Here is a 5,984-nt window from a genome sequence, read left to right as displayed (position 1 = left end):
TAGACCTATCCTCTACCCTCTACATTACTCTGTGCTCCTCCTCCTAGATCTGTCCTCTGCCTTCTACATTACTCTGTGCTCCTCCTCCTAGACCTGTCCTCTGCCCTCTACATTACTCTGTGCTCCTCCACCTAGACCTATCCTCTGCCCTCTACATTACTCTGTGCTGCTCCTCAAAGACCTGTCCTCTACCTTCTACGTTACCCTGTGTTCCTCCTACACCTGTCATCTGCCATCTACATTACTCTGTGCTGCTCCTCCTAGACCTGTCCTCTTCCTTCTACATTACTCTGTGCTCCTCCTCCTAGACCTGTCCTCTGCCTTCTACATTACTCTGTGCTCCTCCTCCTAGACCTGTCCTCTGCCCTCTACATTACTCTGTGCTGCTCCTCATAGACCTGTCCTCTACCTTCTACGTTACCCTGTGCTGCTCCTCCTAGACCTGTCCTCTACCTTCTACATTACTCTGTGCTCCTCCTCCTAGACCTGTCCTCTGCCCTCTACATTACTCTGTGCTCCTCCACCTAGACCTGTCCTCTGCCCTCTACATTACTCTGTGCTCCTCCACCTAGACCTGTCCTCTGCCCTCTACATTACTCTGTGCTCCTCCTCCTAGACCTATCCTCTGCCCTCTACATTACTCTGTGCTCCTCCTCCTAGATCTGTCCTCTGCCTTCTACATTACTCTGTGCTCCTCCTCCTAGACCTGTCCTCTGCCTTCTACATTACTCTGTGCTCCTCCTCCTAGACCTGTCCTCTGCCCTCTACATTACTCTGTGCTCCTCCACCTAGACCTATCCTCTGCCCTCTACATTACTCTGTGCTCCTCCTCCTAGACCTGTCCTCTGCCCTCTACATTACTCTGTGCTCCTCCACCTAGACCTATCCTCTGCCCTCTACATTACTCTGTGCTCCTCCTCCTAGACCTGTCCTCTGCCCTCTACATTACTCTGTGCTCCTCCTCCTAGACCTATCCTCTGCCCTCTACATTACTCTGTGCTCCTCCTCCTAGATCTGTCCTCTGCCTTCTACATTACTCTGTGCTCCTCCTCCTAGACCTGTCCTCTGCCTTCTACATTACTCTGTGCTCCTCCTCCTAGACCTGTCCTCTGCCCTCTACATTACTCTGTGCTCCTCCACCTAGACCTATCCTCTGCCCTCTACATTACTCTGTGCTGCTCCTCATAGACCTGTCCTCTGCCCTCTACATTACTCTGTGCTCCTCCACCTAGACCTATCCTCTGCCCTCTACATTACTCTGTGCTCCTCCTCCTAGACCTGTCCTCTACCTTCTACGTTACCCTGTGCTGCTCCTCCTAGACCTGTCCTCTACCTTCTACATTACTCTGTGCTCCTCCTCCTAGACCTGTCCTCTGCCCTCTACATTACTCTGTGCTCCTCCACCTAGACCTGTCCTCTGCCCTCTACATTACTCTGTGCTCCTCCTCCTAGACCTGTCCTCTGCCCTCTACATTACTCTGTGCTCCTCCACCTAGACCTGTCCTCTGCCCTCTACATTACTCTGTGCTCCTCCTCCTAGACCTATCCTCTGCCCTCTACATTACTCTGTGCTCCTCCTCCTAGATCTGTCCTCTGCCTTCTACATTACTCTGTGCTGCTCCTCCTAGACCTGTCCTCTACCTTCTACATTACTCTGTGCTCCTCTTCCTAGACCTGTCCTCTGCCCTCTACATTACTCTGTGCTCCTCCACCTAGACCTGTCCTCTGCCCTCTACATTACTCTGTGCTCCTCCTCCTAGACCTGTCCTCTGCCCTCTACATTACTCTGTGCTCCTCCTCCTAGACCTGTCCTCTGCCCTCTACATTACTCTGTGCTCCTCCTAGACCTGTCCTCTGCCCTCTACATTACTCTGTGCTCCTCCTCCTAGACCTGTCCTCTGCCCTCTACATTACTCTGTGCTCCTCCTCCTAGACCTATCCTCTACCCTCTACATTACTCTGTGCTCCTCCTCCTAGATCTGTCCCCTGCCTTCTACATTACTCTGTGCTCCTCCTCCTAGACCTGTCCTCTGCCCTCTACATTACTCTGTGCTGCTCCTCATAGACCTGTCCTCTACCTTCTACGTTACCCTGTGTTCCTCCTAGACCTGTCATCTGCCATCTACATTACTCTGTGCTCCTCCTCCTAGACCTGTCCTCTGCCTTCTACATTACTCTGTGCTGCTCCTCCTAGACCTGTCCTCTGCCTTCTACATTACTCTGTGCTCCTCCTTATAGACCTGTCCTCTGCCTTCTACAATTCTCTGTGCTCATCCTAGACCTGTCCTCTGCCCTCTACATTACCCTGCGCTCCTCCTCATAGATCTGTCATCTGCCCTCTACATTACTCTGTGCTTCTGGAGCGACCGCTGGGGCCATGGGGTACTCGGGCCAGGTCCAGCGGCATTTAAAGGGGTGGCCACAGTGGCAGTGACCCGGTCCTTGGCCCTGGGCGTACAATAAAAGGGGATAAGTGGAAGTGGAGAATAAGTCTTTAGATAATTCTTGACGCCACCTGTGGTATTTGGCCAGGGATGGCCGACGCTGCTTAAAGGGTCCTCTGAGGCTGATGAAGTTGCAGCAGAGTTGGTATAGCTCCCCACAGGTAGAGCTTAGTCCCCAGGGCTACCAGTACAGTTGGTAATAGGGATGATTGATCGAGGGGTGCAGGTCTGAGGGTGCAGGAAATAAATGAAGGACACGGGGATAGCAGTTTCCTTTACCTTTTACTGATGAAATGTAGGTACAGTCCAGGGTACAGGTAGCAGTTGTTGATGGGGTCCGGGCCGCAAGGAAACAGCTTGGGATCCACCTAACCAGGTGGGTTTGGAGGCCTTCCTTCTGCGCTTTGTACTCTGACCCTTGCTGCCTGAAGCTCTGCACGAGTCCTCTCAGTGTCTGTACTCCCAACCCATATGGATGACAGCCTGAGCCTGTCATGGGCACTGCCTTCTCACTGGCCGACCCAGGCTCATGACCTGCTGCGTGATGCTGGAGACACTGGGGCAGATTGCTGGACACACTGGGGGCAGAGATGCTGGACATTGGGGCAGGGATGCTGAACACTGGGGGCAGAGATGCTGAACACTGGGGGCAGAGATGCTGGACACTGGGGGCAGAGATGCTGGACACTGGGGGCAGAGGTGCTGGACATTGGGGGCAGAGATGCTGGACATTGGGGGCAGAGATGCTGGACACTGGGGGCAGAGATGCTGGACACTGGGGGCAGAGGTGCTGGACATTGGGGGCAGAGATGCTGGACATTGGGGGCAGAGATGCTGGACACTGGGGGCAGAGATGCTGGATACACTGGGGCAGGACTGGAGACAGATGGGGCAGAGATGCTGGACACACTGGGGGGCAGAGATGCTGGACACATTGGGGGAAGAGATGCTGGACACTGGGGGCAGAGATGCTGGACACATTGGGGCAGGACTGGAGACAGATGGGGCAGGATTGGAGACATGGGCAGAATGTAGATACGGGACATGATTGGAGACACGCGGCAGAATGAAAGACATGGGGCAGGATTGGAGACAGATCATGCAGTATCATGGGGCAGGATGGATACGATGGAGACAGATGGGGCAGGATGGGGAGATCATATGGGGCAGAATGGATACTCATGAAGGCACGATGGGAGAACATATGGCTGGAGCCAGGAATGAGACACACGGGGGCCAGGATGGGGGATATTATTATTACCATACAATTAAGGGATATTATTACTGCAGTGATGTATTTATTTTATTTTTTGAGGACACTGTGTTAAATGGGGGGGCGGTCCTCTTACTGTGTAGAGTGACACTATGTCACCTCTTTTTCTTCATGTGGTGTAATGTAGAAGTTGGGAAAAATTAAGTAATGTGTTCTGCAAGCGGAGCTCGAGATAACTGTGTTATTTCCTGCAGAGACGAGTCCTGGCTGGATGAAGTGACGGCGGTCTGGGCTGGATGAAAGATGAAGGACTTCACCTAGAGACGTCACTGGTGAGTCAGTGTTACCTGTACACTGACACTATACACTGTATACTATATACAGAGGTCCTGTGTATAATGTCACCGGTGATCACTGTATTACCTCTACACAGACAATGCATACCAAGTACAGATCTCCTGTGAATACTGGCACTTATGGTGATAGTATTGTGTTTTTTTTTGTTTTGTTTTTTTTTCTTCCTAACTGAAGGGTAAATTGACTAGATCACTGGATGTTTGACAGGTTATAGTTTCACGCAGCAACTATTTTTCTGGAATAATCTGGTTCAGGTATATGATGACCCCATCGCATGACCCCGTCACATGACCGGGGGGCCCACAGCGTCTGAACAGCCCGGGGCCCTGGCTACCCTTAATCCACCCCTGCCTGCAATTCTCCTATGCGCCTAGCTGTGGTAATCGCCACCAGGAACACCATTTTGAGCGTTAGGATTTTAAGGGGTAAAGAAGACAAGGGCTCAAAGGGTGGATGAGTTAAGGTACCGTCACACTGAGCAACTTTAGAACGATAAAGATAGCAATCCGTGACGTTGCAGCGTCCTGGATAGCGACATCGTTGTGTTTGACACACAGCAGCAATCAGGATCCTGTTGTGACATCGCTGGTCGGAGCTAGAAGGCCAGAACTTTATTTTGTCGCTGGATCACCCGCTGTCATCACTGGATCGGCGTGTGTGACGCCGATCCAGCGATGTCTTCACTTGTAACCACGGTAAACATCGGGTTACTAAGCGCAGGGCCGCGCTTAGTAACCCGATATTTACCCTGGTTACCATTGTAAATGTAAAAAAAAAAAAACACTACATACTTACATTCCGGTGTCTGTCGCGTCCCCCGGCGTCAGCTTCCCTGCACTGTGTCAGCGCCAGCCGGCCGTAAAGCAGAGCACAGCGGTGACGTCACCGCTGTGCTCTGCTTTACGGCCGGTGCTTACACAGTGCAGGGAAGCTGACGCCGGGGGACGCGACAGACACCGGAATGTAAGTATGTAGTGTTTTTTTTTTTTACATTTACAATGGTAACCAGGGTAAACATCGGGTTACTAAGCGCGGCCCTGCGCTTAGTAACCCGATGTTTACCCTGGTTACCCGGGGACTTCGGCATCGTTGGTCGCTTGAGAGCTGTCTGTGTGACAGCTCTCCAGCGACCACACAACGACTAAACAGCGACGCTGCAGCGATCGACATCGTTGTCTATATCGCTGCAGCGTCGCTTAATGTGACGGTACCTTTAGACTATTGAGAACTAAATTTAGATCCCAGGGGGAACCCGACTAGGGAGTCTAGGACGTAATCTGCAGGCTGAAGTCATGAATCTTTTGATCCAGCGGTGGCCAGCCAGATCTTGGTCAAAAAAAGAACTAAGGGCCGATACCTGAACCTTTAGTGTACTCGGGGTGGGCCCTAGATCCAGAGGCGTAGCTAGAGCTTTTGCCGCCCTGGCTGTTCCCGAGTTTGGCGCCCCCCCCCCCTCCCCCGGCTCAATACACACGAAGGTTACCAAAAATGGTTTTCCTGTTTTGTAGAACTTAAACTGGGCCTAATGGTGTCACCCCCACATGACAAACCTGTGACTTAATACCACCACACCGTGACCAGACCACATAGTGACCGAATAATACTACATACAAGGGACAAATACCACAACACCATTTCCAGACCACATATTACCACCACATAGTGACTGAATACTACAATACTGATCAGTAATAAAAAAAAACAAAACACAATACTATCACCATAAGTGCCACTATTCACAGGAGATCTGTACTTAGTATGCAGTGTCTGTGTAGAGGTAATACAGAGATCACTGGTGACATTGTACACAGGACCGCTGTATATAGTATACAGTGTATAGTGTCAGTGTATAGGTAACACTGACTCACCAGTGACGTCTCTAGGTGAAGTCCTTCATCTTTCATCCAGCACAGACCGCCATCATTCCTTCCAGCCAGGACTCGTTTCTGCAGGAAATAACACAGTTATCT

Source organism: Ranitomeya imitator, chromosome 2, assembly GCF_032444005.1.
Source record: "Ranitomeya imitator isolate aRanImi1 chromosome 2, aRanImi1.pri, whole genome shotgun sequence".
Taxonomy (NCBI): domain Eukaryota; kingdom Metazoa; phylum Chordata; class Amphibia; order Anura; family Dendrobatidae; genus Ranitomeya; species Ranitomeya imitator.
The sequence above is the reverse complement of the archived record's forward strand: the minus strand, read 5'-3'. Positions refer to the sequence as shown.